The sequence below is a fragment of the Leucoraja erinacea genome, chromosome 24 (genome assembly GCF_028641065.1).
Source record: "Leucoraja erinacea ecotype New England chromosome 24, Leri_hhj_1, whole genome shotgun sequence".
In the NCBI taxonomy this organism is placed as follows: Eukaryota; Metazoa; Chordata; class Chondrichthyes; order Rajiformes; family Rajidae; genus Leucoraja; species Leucoraja erinaceus.
Window position 1 is genome coordinate 17250652 of NC_073400.1, and position 16622 is coordinate 17267273.

The 16622-nt window shown below is 43.0% G+C and overlaps 1 protein-coding gene across 5 annotated transcripts in view; it reads right to left on the minus strand.

Annotated features, from left to right (window-relative positions):
- tbc1d22b (TBC1 domain family, member 22B) overlaps positions 1-16622 on the minus strand; it is a 203253-nt gene that overhangs the window by 172228 nt on the left and 14403 nt on the right. The gene's annotated exons all lie outside the window — the stretch shown is intronic.

The window sequence follows — 16622 nt, forward strand, 5'->3', positions numbered from 1 at the left end:
AACTCCTAGAACAGGTGATGACCATCCCAGAGTAAAGTAGAAGGGACATTAGTTGTGCAAATCATCATTGGAAATGGTGCCAAAACATGGAGGTGCCTGCATGTGTAAGTAAATAACCAAAATTAATTTCACAGTGCAGTTGTATATGTGACAAATAAAGCACATTGAACCACTGAACGATTGACACGACAAGACATCCATTTTGGTTCATCCAAATAAATGGCAGGAAACTCTTGCAGCGAGCATTTTTTAAATCTTTGAGAATGTGGGGATACTGTCAATGCTCAACTGTTTCACACTATTTGGGGTCTGGGCTTTTAGCTAGCAAATAACACTATGGAATAATAGCATGTACACAAAAAAAAGCTGGAGAAACTCAGCGGGTGCAGCAGCATCTATGGAGCGAAGGAAATAGGCAACGTTTCGGGCCGAAACCCTTCTTCAGATTCTTCAGAATAATAGTATGTTGTACGTTCAAAGGGTGAAATATATTCATGGATAATCCTTCAAGGAACAGCAACAATTAGCGAAAGAAGGAAACCCAGTCCTTCTAAAGTAGTCTCAAGAGTAAAGAACGATCCAATAAATCAATTGCTGAAGAGAATAAAGTACATTGATAGAACAATTAACTACAAGACAAAAAAATATTTTGGCTTTGTTCAAGATCTAGGTCAAGCTTCAATTAGAATACTAATTTCCTCATATGGTACATAATATTCAGGGTTGGATTCCCAGTTTAAAGAGCTTCAGTTATGACAATTGGGAGATCTGAATGATACGCTTAAAATATTTGAATTGAATACAATTTATTAGACAAGTATGTATACATACAAGGAATTTGCCTTGGTGCTTTGCTCTCAAGTAAGGTCACGCTATACAGTAGACAATTAAAAACAAAACATTATCATTTAAACATGTGAAGAATGAAATAAAATACCAGGAGGCTACAGACTTTTCAGATTCAGATTCAACTTTAATTGTCATTGTCAGTGTACAGTACAGAGACAACAAAATGCAGTTAGCATTTCCCTGGAAGAGCGACATAGAATATGAGCAAATAAATACATCTATTTACATGCATACAGTCATAGTGTTTTTCTGATGGGATGAGTGTCCGGAGGGGGGTGGGGTGATTGGCAATCACTGAGGTACATTGTTGAGTAATGTGACAGCCGCAGGTAAGAAGCTGTTCCTGGACCTGCTGGTCCGGCAACGGAGAGACCTGTAGCGCCTCCCGGATGGTAGGAGGGTAAATAGTCTATGGTTGGGGTGAGAGCAGTCCTTGGTGATGCTGAGCGCCCTTCGCAGACAACGCTTGCTTTGGACAGACTCAATGGAGGGGAGTGAGGAACCGGTGATGCGTTGGGCAATTTTCACCACCCTCTGCATTGCTTTCCGTCGGAGACAGAGCAGTTGCCATACCATACTGTGATACAGTTGGTAAGGATGCTCTCGATGGGGTAAGGATGTTTTGGCTGTTGAGTAGAGCTACTGCTTGTGGAAAAAAAAAATGTTTTTATGTCTGGCTGTGGCTGTTTTGACAGTCCGGAGTCGCCAGAGGGAAGTGCTTCAAAGAGTTTGTGGCCAGGGTGAGAGGGGTCAGAGTTGATCTTACCCGCTCGTTTGCTAGCCTTGCAGTGTACAGTTCGTTGGGGGGGGGGGGGGGGGGGGGGAGGAGTTGCAGCCAACAACCTTCTCGGCTGATCTAACGATGCGCTGCAGACTCCAGATGTTATGCTTGGTGGCTGAGCCAAACCAGACCATGATGGAGAAGGCAAGGACAGACTCTATAATGGCAGTATAAAATTGGACCATCATTGCCCGAGGCAGATTGTGTTTCCTCAACTGCCGCAGGAAGTACATCCACTGTTGGGCCTTTTTCACTATGTAGTCATTGGTGGCCTCCCATTTAAGGTCCCTGAAGATGATGGTCCCAAGGAACTTAAATGACTCCACAGATGTGACTGTGGTGTTGTTGATGGTGAATGGGGGGAGGGGAGCTCTCCAAAAGTCTACAATCAATTCCACCGTCTTAAGAGCATTGAGCTCCATGTTGTTCAGATTCAGATTCAATCTTTATTGTTATTGTGCAGTGTACAGTACAGGGGCAACAAAATGCAGTTTGCATCTAGCATCAGAATGCAGTTAGTTACGATGGCACCAGGACGCCAGCAGTGTCACATCCTGTCTGTCGGCAGATTCCTCACCATCATGGATCAGTCCAATCAGGGTTGTGTCATCCGTAAACTTGAGAAGTTTGACAGAGGAGTCTGTGGATGTGCAGTCGTTGGTGCAGAGAGAGTAAAGGAGAGGTGACGTAAAGTACGCAGCCTTGCAGTGCTCTATGCTGAGGGTCAGCGGGTCTGAGATGTGCTTTCCCAGCCTCACATGATGTTTCCTGTCTGTCAGGAAGTTGGTGATCCAGTGACAGAGGGGTTAAGGCATGAAGAGCTAAAATCCACAAACAAAATCCTTGCATTGGTCCCATGGCGGTCTAGGTGCTGGAGGATGAAGTGCAGGCCTAGGTTGACTGCGTCATCTCGATATGCAAACTGCAGACGGTGCAAAATGCTGGAGTTTCTCCAGCATTTTGTGTCCACCTTCGATTTTACCAGCAACTGCAGTTCTTTCTTAAACACTGCAGTAGAACTCGTTCAGGTCATTGGTAAGCTCTTATAGCTGGTGATTTCTTGCAAGCCCTTACACGCTGAAGAAGAGTCATTAGCTGAGAACTTGCTCCTCAACTTCTTAGAGTACCTTTCCTTGGCAGCTCTGATTCCTCTTCTCAGCTTGTACTTGGCCTGCCTGGAGAAGTCTGTATCCCCGCTGCTGTAGGCCTCATCTTTAGACTGGTGGAGCTGTCTGAGTTCTGCTGTAAACCAAGGCTTGTCATTGTTGAACCTGATCCAGGTCCTACTGGGAATGCAATTGTCCTCACAAAAGCTGACATATGATGTCACGGTGTCTGCTTCCCTGAACACATTCCAATCAGTGCAGTCAAGGCAAGAGTGTAGGTTTTCAATGCCCTCACTTTCTACTTTTTCAATGTTCTGACCACAGTCTTAGCAGATTTTAGTTTCTGCCTGTAGGTCGGAATAAGATGAGCTAAACAATGATCAGAGCATCCCAGAGCCGCACGGGGAACAGAGCGATATGCGTTCTTAATTGTAGTGTAACAATGATCGAATGTTCTCTGGGGCAGGTTAAAGTGATGTCTGGATTTTGGAAGCTCTCGGCTGAGTTTAGCCTTGTTAAAATCCCCCAAAACAATGACCATGAAGGAAGTCAGTCTCTACTCTCATTATCTGTAAACTCCAGCGAGAATAAAAGAGGTAAATTCCCTCGGAGAATAAAGGGGTTTGCAATTTATCAAAAACAATTCCAGAGTGTGGATCTTGAGGTTTATGGGTGATGGAGTTGAGAGCCCGTTTATATATAACTGGCAAGGGTGGATTAGTGATCAGTTCTGCAAGTTATGCATCCAAATTAGTTTTTTTGCCATGGAGTTCATTCTTTTCTCACGGAACATTTGACTATTGGAAGGTTCCCATTGTGAATTTGAGGCCAATTTGCTGAACTTTGGCAATAGAAGACCCGTTTCTGGCCAGTGCAAAAATGACCCTGTACAAAGGATCAACACTGCATAATCAGGGCTATTATGATCACCCAGATTAATTTTGATCAGTCAGATTGAAAAATAATTTCCTAGATTTTAACCTCAGAGATTTGTTTGCTTTCCCTCTCCCAGGAGGGGAAATGACTTTGAACTGGATAGAGAGCAGACTGCTGGATGGCCCAGCCGTTTTTACCCTCCCCATCATTGTTCATATTTTCATAACTACAGATCGCAAGCATGCACCAGCAGAAATGTGCACATGTAATACTATTCATAGAAAAACAAATTGGTGAAGATCTTACGGAAATAAAACAAACACCTAACAAATCATGTTTAGGAAGGAACTGCATATGCTAGTTTATCCCGAAGATAGACACAAAACACAGGAGTAACTCAGCAGGTCAGGCAACATCTCTGGAGAAAAGGAACAGGTGACATTTCAGGTCGAGACCCTGAGAGCCCTCAGTCTCTAGAAGGGTCACAAATTCCTTGAAACCTCACCGATTCCTTGTCTCCAGAGATGCTGCCTGACCCGCTGAGTTACTCCAACTAATAAATCATGCTGCATCAACAATCTATCTGCTATATAAGCATGGATATTTTATGAGCAGATACGTTGAGGCAGGGTACGATTGACCTGTAACAGTGTCATATTTGAATGAGGCATCAACATGAAGCATTGAGAGAGAAATAATTAATCTATCTCCAAAGGTGCTGCCTATTTTTCCATTTCTAACTAACATACATGAAAATAAACAATCTTGGTGATGACACTGATATGCATGGCTATCTCAGGGTTAAATTAAATAGTGTAGCAATGCGCCCTTCAGCTCACCATATCCATGCTGACCAAGATGCCAATCTACGTAATCTCCTCTTGGGCCTATATCCCAGGCCATGTGTCTAGTATGCTTCTTAAACGTTGCTATCATATCTGTTCCGCTGGCATCATGCCTAAGCATCTACCATTCAGTGCAAAAGACTTGCCTTGCAAATCTCCTTTAAACTTTCCCTATCTGAAACCCACACTCTCTGGTTTTGCCATTTGTACCCTAGGAAAAATACTGAATATCTATGCTGCTCAGAATTTTATATACTTGTCATGCAACCAATATGAAGCTTTAGACACAGTGCAGGGATAGATGTGCATTGGCATTCAATTGCAATGTACTGAAGAAGCTCCGAATGCCGGCCCGCGGCCAACTTCTACCGCGGACCCGGCGTGGACTTAACATCACCCCTGGAGGGGAGCTTCGACCGCCGGCCCTGCTGTCTGCGGTGCTTCTGGCTGCGGCGCGGCGGGGACTTTAAATCTTCGACCGCCGGCCTGCGGCCTACACCATCCTGAAGCCGGTGGGGAAGAGCTGACTATGGACTGACTCTGGACTCTGGTCCCGACCACCGGGGGAAATGGAGGAGGACTGGCCAATTTTTGTGCCTTCCACCACAGTGATGAATGCTGTGGTGGATGTTTGTGTTAAATTTTTATTGTGTATTGTGTGTTCTTTCTCATTGTATCGCTGCTGACATATTAATTTCACTTGCACTTTATGTGCAATGTGACAAATAAATCCGTATTGTATTGTATTGTATTGTACTGTTTTCAGAATACCATAAAGGGCTGATTCTGGATGAGCGGTATTAAGCAACTAAGGAATAATCTACAAGGGACAATTGTCATAATGTTGGGGTGTTGTTGTTGTTGTCATAATGCTGTCATAATGAACAGGAAAGAGAACTAATTGCAGTTGATTCTCTGGCTACCATCAAACAAGAAGTCAAGTCCAACCAGCTAAAATCACCACTGGAAAAATACTGGAGGATTAAGTAGTCAACTGTGTCAAAAATAGCAGGCAGAAAGGTGTTAGTTTAGCACCACTATACTCTCAAAGGATTTAATACAACTTTTTTGAACTGTGACTGGGGCAGCAACCCGATGGGAGTTATTAAAAAACAAAGCTCTGAGAAAATGAGTAAAGACAATCAGAACAAACTCAAGTGAGGAAGAGGAGTGGAGAGGCCAGAGTAATTATTGGCAGGGACTGCAAATGAGGTAGAATTTGCTGGGGGAAAACAATTGAAAGAAAGTGGAGAGAGAACCATTCACTGCATCTGGTAATGGGATCCACCAAAAAGTTGACAGACCCAAGCTTATTGGTAATAGGCTTGAGGAGGAGGAAGACTACCTCATGAACAAGATGCACTCAGAAACGGTCCAAGGCAAGATGGTAGAGAAATAACTGAAGAGGTTGGACAGGGTGACATCAAAATTAGTCTACATGAGAAAGAAAGGGAAATTAGAAATTACTGAATGGCAGCCAGAACCTAACAGCTTTAAAAAGGCACAGATTCTTCAATTTTCTTTTGTTTGTTAATTTTCATCTATTTTTTTGAAGGCGCAAGATGGATCCAATAACATGCTCATCCTTCATTACCTTGCAAAAATAGTTAACATTCACATCGCCATGAACATCTCAGATGCCCTTACCCCAATGCTTACATACAAACATGTACTTCCAAAATACATCGCTGGACAATGATCTTTGGTGCCAACTTTGGTTCATATTCCCCAATAGATTCACAACAGTGGCAATCTCTGCAGAACCCTTACCATCACTTTGACCAGGATCAATTTATTCCCCCACCATCTCTGTCTTTTCAGTTTTACAGTGAGCAACCTACAGTTTTAACCAGCATCTAGGGGATCTAGAGTACATGGATTGTTAAAGTGTTACAATTTGGCTTGTATTTAGGAGGAATTTAAAGAGGAAAGGGAAAACAGCTGTTTCAGTTTGAAGTAAGAAGTCTGATTATGCACTATGCTTCTGACAAAGTCCATTTACACATGTTTCTGACAGCTCTACACGTACTTCTATCTCACTTCCATTTTCAGTTGCTCATGCTGTCCAAAAAGTGATCTGATGATAGCTAAATTCAGGTTGGATGAATATCTGGGCCATCAGTTCAAAAACGTACTGTAAATAAAAACACAAAAGCAGCAATACAATAAAAGGTTACTGAAATAGAAGTTATAATAAGTGGGCCTTGATACTTTTGATTTGTTACACACATAACTGCACTATTGTAAAGTTGTCCTATTGCCATCCCCCTGCAACTCTACCACTGAAACAGACAGGAGCTGCAATCTTAAAGGACATAGAGAAACTTTCTCCCCTGGTCATTCCGTTTTGGCTTGGATATAAATTGTTAATCCCTGAGCAACACAAAGTACAATCACTACTAAACTAGCTCGGATTCAAAAAGAAATCAGGCAATATAGGCAAACAAGAGCTATCTCAAATGTATTAACGCAAGAACAAATATACTAAAAATTTAACCTGTAACTTGTACCAAAACCTTAACCGATATACTCTACACTATTAAAATATATTGATATTTTCCTTTCAAATTACATAATGTAAACATACTACAACATCAATTTAATGCGACAAAGGATGTTAATGAGTTCATTAGGACTATACTCTAACCTTCCAAACATGATTCTATTCACCAAGCCTACCTTGCAAAATAATTCCTAACCACAGACACAGTATTTTCCATTCAGTCAATAAAATCTTTTGCAGCGATTACATATCTTTAGGATTTGCACTAACTGCTAATGGAAATAATATTTAAAAAATACTGATTGTGACACAGTTTGATTACATCAGTCCATATACACACATCCAAAAGTTTCCTGGTATTATTAGGGTAACAAACATTTTCATGGAGATAAGAAGTAAATCAACATTTTGAAAACAAAACATTGGGACAGCAAGTAATGCCTCACTCAGGCTTACTAGAAATAGAAAACTCTTGAGAAGTTGCACATTTATTTCCGTAGCAAAAATGAAAAATTTTCATACTATGATGTTATATCTAGAATTCCGTTTAAGCTGTAATATTTGAATAGCTATCAATTGATTATTTATTTTTCAGCCCGTCAAAAAATTAAATGGCAATTCTGTTCCTTAGTCCCTTAGCTGTTCTTCAGCATGAAATAATGCAACCAAACTTGCAGCATCCTCCCAACACACTGGAAAGGAGTTGGTGATCCTTCTCATCCTGGACACCCTATGGCATTTGGTGCAGATGAAGACAAAGAGCTAGAAACTTTTCTGGCCTCTTTTCAGCCAGCCAAGCTATCCATTTTGTCACCTACAATGATCCTCTGGAACTACAGATCTCAGCAGTCAACAGTAATGCCTCAATTGTCTGTTTCAATGCCTGTCATCTTACTACCTTGTTTACGGTTGACTTGAATCATAAAATGGATGTCCAGCAGACTATATCCCAGTGGCATATCCTTGGAAACACAACTTAGGTTTATTATTATTATCATGTGTAGTGAAAAGTTTGTTTTGCATGCTAAACCCCGGGTGGGCGGCGCGACTCACGTCGCAGCGGCCTCTGCAGTTCGTCTGTCTTTTTTTATTTTTTGTCGCGTTTAAATATAGTTATAGTGGGTTTTTTTTCACTGAGTATGTGTGTGGGGGACAGGGGGTGGGGGAAACTTTTAAATCTTTTCCCTGTACAGAGAACTCAACCTTTTCTTTGTCGGGTCTCCGTTGTCGTTGGGACCTAGCACCGTGGAGCGGCTTCCAACCGGAACGACCTGGGGCTCCAGTCGCGGAGCCTGCGGACTTACCCACCATCGCGGAGCTGGCCGAGTTCGGAGCGAGAGGAGCTGTGGTGGCGAGCTGCTGCAGCCCAACCCCGGAGATTCGGAGGCTCCAACCGCAGGTCTGGTGGACGGTGACACCGGGAGCCCGCGGGTCCCTGCTGGGAGACCGCTTTTCAGGGCTTCCGCAATGGCGACTTTTCCAGCCCGAGTTGCGGGGTTGAAAAGTACCTGGAGCAGGGCCTTACATCGCCCAGCGCGGCTTTAACGGCCGTGGGACTTGCAGCGCCTGCCGGAGACTCCAACACCAAGACCCGGAGCGCGGCCTTGCATCGCCTGGCGCGGCTTTAATGGCCGCGGGACACTTACCATCGCCCGCCGGGGACTTTGACTCTGACATCGGGAGGAGTGCAGGGGAGAGATAAGACTTTGCCTTCCATCACAGTGAGGAGGAGATTCACTGTGATGGATGTTTGTGTAAATTGTGTTGTGTCTTGGTTCTTTTTCTTGTGTGTATGACTGCAGAAACCAAATTTTGTTTGAATCTCAAGAGGTTCAAATGATAACAAATAAATTGTATTGTATTCAATCAAAATCAGATAATACTATACATAAATACAATCAACTCAAACATTAGTGCAAGTGATAGAGCAAAGAGAAAGAGAGAGAGATTTACAATTGTACAAGCGATTTAACAGAGTAGGGCTAATGTATCAGATGAAGACAAACTCAAGTACAATAGTTAGAACAAAGGGTTTCCATCCGGTGAATACCAATATAGGGAGGTTGGGCCGAGGGGCCTGGTTTCCACACTGTATGACTATGAATACAGCTGATCCAATGCAAGCTTAATACTTAATATATCCTGATGGAATTAGCTCATTCCATAACTTTTAAGCTGCTGAACTTGTTATACTGAAAGATGCCTGGAATGTCTATTGCACTTTATGTACTGTCCCCTTATTCACGGAACAATGTCAATGCCCGTAAAAGTACAGAGAAGGTTCACCACATGAATACTTGGAAGGGTGAGTTGCCATAAGTGGCTGGAAAAGTTTATGTATATTGAAGTTCAGAGGAAAGAGGGGCCTTGATTGAAACACAAGATCTGCACCTGCTATCCAGACCTCTCTCTACTATAGAGAAATATCCTGACCTAGGCTTTGAAGACTCCATTTGACGACAAGTCCACACTTTGTCAGCTTGAACAAAGCTGTAGTTATTACAATGTGCATACATTGGTACATCCCTTAGTAGGCAGGATGCAATGTCAGGGATGAGCTCACTAATGGATGGAGTGCTAATAATATGAATAATTATATCAATGTGCACGTAGTGAGGCATTTCTGGAAGTGCTGCTCTGCCAAGATCCTGGTTTGAATTCCTGCTGTTTCTATAGTTGTGCTGGGAAGCTAGGTGCTGGGATATTGATATGAAACCTCTGCTTGTAGTTACAGTTTATTGCTGAAAGTGGTGTGAATCAAGCACCCGTACGGTACACCCATTCCTTCTCTCCAGAGATGCTGCCTGTCCCACTAAGTTACTCCAGCATTTTGTGTCTACACCCAGTACAGTAGGACTAGCATGTGGTCCCTGACCATGTTACCATGAAGAAACGTGCATCTATGGGTATCGTGAGAGAAACCAAAGAATCAAAGTAGCCTGTCCACACAAGGAGCAACTGCAGCCAATCCCCTCCCAAGGCTCGCGCATGCCTTGCCCCAAGGCTCACACTTGCCTTGCCCTGCCTACCAGGATGTAGCCCAAAGACACACTACAGAGCTGAGCAGCCACTTTGGTCATCCTGGCCTCTCTTCATCACCAAGCCTCACAGATGCCTCTTCACACCACTCTGTGGACTGATTTATTGCTAGAAAGGTGCCAGAGGGCATGGATTCATGCCAAGTTCCATGCCAACAGCAAGGAAGAACAGGACTTTACAGTACATATTATTGGATGTCCTTTTTTTTCCCTTACGTATAGAGCGGTACCAACCTCTAAAAAAATTAGATTGGAGAAATATGTTCAATATTAACTCAAAGCTTGTTGGAGCAGCGTTAAGCAGAGTTTTAGTGATATGTTTCAGCCTGAAGTGACAAATTACAAGCAAATGTAGAGGCTGATTATGTGCAGCTGTCAACAATTTCCACTCACAAATTATCAGTGTTAATGGTGTTATCGCAGAATCCCGGGACACAACAATCAACCTTCAGATACGATGTTCAACTCAAACTCTTTACATGCTATTAACCACTGAAAATATTCCTCTAGGTTGGAATGCCAGTGCAGTATTGTTAGCACAGAGCAATTCCCCGAGGTGTACCTGGTGCACTTATTTTTGACTCTCAGGCGGGTAATGGCTGAATATCTTTCCACTGGCTCCGGTTTGTAAACTACTAATTATAAACTGAAGACTTAGGTCTGCAGCACTGAAAATGATGTGCCAAAGAAAGGTGGCCTCGGAATGCAACTACGTTTAATCCTCTGAAAGAAGCAGATCACACCGACTAGATTCAATGGCCGGCCATAATTCTAAAGCAGTTTGAAGAAATGCCTTTCCTGGCACAATCAAATGCCTTGGTCAGGTCAATCATCCAAAGCTTATACATAAAAGGCATGTTTTGCTTATGGCATTTCTCCAATTACTGAACTAAAAAGTATTTTTCAGTGTGCAAATTTCAAATAGAATTTCACAGACTGTAATTATGCCTTTCTCAAAGCTATGTTAATTTAATTTGTTTATTTTCTAGTTTGCCATCAAACAGTCTCGAGACTAGCTTAATCTGATCATTCCATTCCTCACGTCACCAACAAACCTTATACCAATCCAAGGGATACAAGGAACTGCAGATGCTGGTTTACAATTTTTTTTAAAAGACAGAGTGCTGGAGTAACTCAGCGGGTTAGGCAACCTCTCTGGAGAACGTGGATGGGTGATGTTTCGGATTCTTCACAAGGGTCCCGACCCGAAACATCACCCATCCATGTTCTCCAGCGATGCTGTGTGATCCACTGAGTTACTCTAATACTTTATCTTTTATTTTACAATAATCCTTCTATTCATACATGCTGCTGATCCTATACCCTCCCTCTCCTGATGTATCCACTCATCAAATATTCTAAGCTTACCCTTGCCAGTTGCACGCTAAAAAAACATTTTCCTTGAATGTAATTCAGCCTACTATGGGTACACTGCTCAATAACATTGATGCTGGTAACTCACTTAAGAAGATTTTATTCAATGCCCTCACCACTCCCTTTGGCCTGGTTTCGAGCTTAGCATTTTGCCCTGAGAATTGAAATTCCTTTCATTATGAATGTGCAATGAAGCACCTAGGTTCTCAGAATACTTCAGTATTCAAAAGTTCTCATTCATTCATTGAAAAGTTGAACAGATAATCTAAACTTTAAAATCATAAGACGGGGGAAAAGAAAATTCCTGTGCACCCAGCGAGTGTCATGGGAACATGGAAATAGAGGCAATCAATAGACACGCTGAGAATCAAATCTTTCTGGCAGATTACCTACAGCAAATGCACTTGAAATACATAAAAATCAATAGGAACTTCTTCTCAGTTATGAGGTAAGCATTCCAATATACATTAAAGCAAAGAATTAGTGACGTCATGATGCCGCAGCAGTAGAGTTGCTGCCTTACATCGCCACAGGCCCAGGTTCGATCCGGACTACGGGTGCTGTATGTATGTAGTTTGTACGTTCTCCCCATGACCATGAGGGATTTCTCCGGGTACTCCGGTTTCCTCGCACACCAAGTTAATTTGGCCCCAGTAAAAATTGTAAATTGTCCCTAGTATGTAAGATAGTACAAGTGTATGGGGATCGCTGGTCATCATGGACCCGGTGGGCCAAAGGGCCTCGTTCTGTGCAATATTTCTAAACTCAACCAAACTAAATCCATCCCATGACACTAAATTACAACGAGCCTTACCTCCTGAATTGATAGCGTCCACTGCCAGCAGAAAAAATAAGAACAACGTTCTGCTGGTTGTTGGGCTCTGCTTCGGTTTTTAATTGCTTCTCAGCAGACCTTTCTGCAAACAGCAACAAAGCTTCAAGCTACTGATCACAATATATCCATCACGATGGCCAAAGGCAAGAGGACATGAATATGTGTAGGGCCCTCAACCACATGTCAGCTTTACCATTCAATAAGATCATAGCTAACCTTCTATCTCAGCTCCACCTTCCTTTGCCAATCCCAATTCCTCAGTTTCCAAAAAAAATTCTGACATTTCTCGCTGAGCCTGCACAGCCATTGGATACAGAATTCCAAAGATTCTTCTCTCAGGCATGAACGGTCAGCCATCCTGTCAAACCCCAAAATAATTGTATCTCACAACGACCAAGTTCCACTCTACGGTAGACAAAAATGCTGGAGAAACTCAGCGGGTGAGGCAGCATCCATGGAGTGAAGGAATAGGTAACGTTTCGGGTTGAGACCCTTCTTCAGACTGATGTGGAGGTGGGGGGGGGGGAAGAAGAAAGGAAGAGGTGGAGACATTAGGCTGTGAAAGAGCTGCCCAAGCAAAATATGAGGTGCTGCTCCTGAGGTGCTGCTCCTCCAATTTGCAGTGGGACTCACTCTGGCCATGGAGGAGGCCCAGGACAGAAAGGTTGGATTCGGAATGGGAGGGGGAGTTGGTGCTGGGCCACCGGGAGATCAGGTTGGTTAGTGCGAACCGAGCAGAGGTGTTGGGCGAAGCGATCGCCAAGCAACTCCCACTCTACACTCAACATTGAGTTCAGTAGTGGAGCAAGAGGACAGGTGTGACCTACAATGTAGTCCATACTTCTAAGCTGCAACCCACAGGCGCAAATGAGGAATGTCTGACCCAGGCAATGTTATTGGCTTGTGGGTGGTTCTGATCTGAACCATCAGATAAAAAGGAGAATGACCTGAGCTAATATATAACTAAAAACAGAAAGATCTTAAAACCACATACAGAAAGTACAGATCAGGGCTTTCAAACCAATGTAAAAATATAATTGTACAAACTATTTAAAAGGAATCATGTATTTTTCAGTGTAGCAGGCATAAACTATGTTGCAGTGACACCAAGTCTAGGTTCTCAGTACAGAAAATGTTTCACTCTCCAGCACTGAGATCTAAAACTGAGTATTGTATTGTATTGTATTCCTTTATTGTCATTTAGACTTTTCAGTCTGAACGAAATTTCGTGCCTTGCAGTCATAACATAGAATAAAATACCAAACACACAATAAACACAGATTTAACATCCACCACAGTGAGTCTACCAGACCCTCCTCACTGTGATGGAAGGCAAAAGTCTTAAAGACCATGTCTCTTTCTTCCCTCCTTGTTCTCCCTCAGGCTTCCCATGTTGTGACCCCGCTGGGTGATGGTAAGTAAATCCCGCATCTGAATCCGAGCTCCGCGAACGGGCCAGTTCAAACTCCGCGGCCCGAGGCGGTCGAAGCTGCCAAAGCTGCCACCCTTCAGTCCCGCGGACGAAGCTGTCGTTACGGGAGCTCCAGAAAAACCGGTCACCAACCTGGGACCTGCGAGCTCCCGATGATGTCGTCCACTGGGCCCACGGCCGAGTCCACTCCGAGGGTCCGAAGTCGGGTCGCCGCCGCCGCAGCGCCACCTCAGCCCCGAAGTCGGCTAGCCTCACGTTGGTAAGTCCTGGCTGGCTCTGCCCCTACCTCCGGAGCCTCGAGGTCGGTCCCAGTTGGACGCCGCCAGCTCCGCCATTAGGCCTCAACGCAGACGGAGACGGGGGATACGACAAGAAAAGGTTGCATCCCCCCGAAGAAAGAGACTAAAACAAGTTTCTCCGAGCCCCCCCCCCCCCCCCCCCACATATACACAACTAAAATAAATCAAAATAAACTAACAACGGGACAAAAGAAAATAAAAAAAGAAAAGACAAACGGACTGCAGGTGAGCTGCAACTGCAGGGCAGCGCCGCCACTTCCGGAGTATAAAGTTCAACACTAATTGTGTACAAGATATCTCTAGTAATGAAACAAATCATATTGTCAAGGAAAAATACTACTGGTAATAAAGAATTAAAAACTTAAAAACGCTGGAACTTTTACAGCTGTGAGGCAGTATCAGAGAGCTTAGCATGTTAAAAGTTAAGCATTTAACATTAGACAAAAACGAGTCATATAACCAGACTTAAAATAATCATTCAGAGTTGGCAATGGAAAGAGGAGGAAATTATTTTGATAGACGTAAAGCAGGGAAGATTAAATGTCTAGTATTATCAATTCAATTATAGTATCCAAAGAGATCTTGCAAGAAATAATCCAACTTGACCCACCATTGCAGTATCAATTGTTGCATTTAATTTCAATCAGTTGGATTTACCATAATATAAAATAGTTTATGAGATGTGAGCAGATCCAACATCAGAAAAATAAACACTATAAAATCTTCTACAATTTTTACATGACAAAGACAGGAATATTCATGACCTCTCCCATGAACAGTAGCACAGCGGTAGAGTTGCTGCCTTACTGCTGCAGAGATCTGGGATTGATTCTCCCTGTGACTATGTAGGATACCTCTGGGTGCTCCAGTTCCCTCCCACATCCCAAGACTTGCATATCTGTAAGTTAGTTGGCTTCTGTAAATTGTCCCTAGTGTGTAGGATAGAACTAGTATTAGGATGATCATTGGTTGGCATGGACTCAGTGGGTCAAAGGACCTGCTTCCACATTGCATTTTTTAAGCTAATCTAAACTCCATGGAGCTCTATCTTCCTACTCAAAGCCCTGCAGATGACCATCCAAAAGTCACCAGCCCATGGAGACAGTCAAGTACTTTATATGTTGTAACCTTTCCCTGAAAATGACCATTAATGGACTGTTCCGCATAAGATTCAATACCTTTGGAACTTGTTTTTACATTATTATGTAGAGAATTACTTCAAGATCCAAGTATACAGTGATTAGTGTCCCCAACCTTCTTTGTGGATGTAAAACATGGGCAATTTACCAACATCACCCAAAAACCTTAGAGAGGCATCACTGCTATGCCTCTGGAAATTTTTTCCACATCACAACAATTGTCATCTGTATTCTTATCAAAGCTAACATCAACTGCATCGAGCCAGGCCACATTTATTCCACTACACTGACGCTCGATACTTGACCTCTAAGGTGTTGTAGTATTTGAGTATAGGAGCAGGGAGGTTCTACTGCAGTTGTACAGGGTCTTGGTGAGACCACACCTGGAGTATTGCGTACAGTTTTGGTCTCCAAATCTGAGGAAGGACATTATTGCCATAGAGGGAGTGCAGAGACGGTTCACCAGACTGATTCCTGGGATGTCAGGACTGTCTTATGAAGAAAGACTGGATAGACTTGGTTTATACTCTCTAGAATTTAGAAGATTGAGAGGGGATTTCTAAGAGGGGATCTAGAAACTTACAAAATTCTTAAGGGGTTGGACAGGCTAGATGCAGGAAGATTGTTCCCGATGTTGGGGAAGTCCAGGACAAGGGGTCACAGCTTAAGGATAAGGGGGAAATCCTTTAAAACCGAGATGAGAAGAACTTTTTTCACACACAGAGTGGTGAATCTCTGGAACTCTCTGCCACAGAGGGTAGTTGAGGCCAGTTCATTGGCTATATTTAAGAGGGAGTTAGATGTGGCCCTTGTGGCTAAGGGGATCAGGGGGTATGGAGAGAAGGCAGGTACGGGATACTGAGTTGGATGATCAGCCATGATCATATTGAATGGCGGTGCAGGCTAGAAGGGCCAAATGGCCTACTCCTGCACCTAATTTCTATGTTTCTATGTATATTCATGTCACAGCTAGAACATAAAAGAAATGTTCTAAAAACGCAATGGAGGCCCACTTCAAGAAAATTGACAAGACCATCCAAAACTGTAAAAAGCAACTCAACAACAATCACAATCAACCAGGAGCCTATTTGGAAAAGCCTTCAAAACTAACAAATCCAGGAAGGTACAGGAAGGAAGCCCTGGCCACCAGACACCCATCCCATTTAGAAACATATTAATTTCCAATTACTGAGTCACTAACACTAAATTGAACAAGTCACCAAATAGAGAATAAGATGGCAGCAGGGTTGCCAAATCAGACCCTACTGGTAATTTGAAATGTCAACATTAGAGGGAAAAGCTTGACAATATATTTTAGAATGAAATTGTCTTTGTTTTGCTAATTAATGTATATCAAACATTCATATAAACTGGATTCATATAAACATGGTATTGCGCGGCAAACATGATGAAGACGGTTCAAAGGGAAATGGTAATCACAGGTATGGGCTTTGGATTACAGAGCAAGGAAGTAAATTCAACAGACAGATTACTCATGTTGCCATTTGGAAATGGGATAGAAGAGTCCATTAGAGCAGATGACAT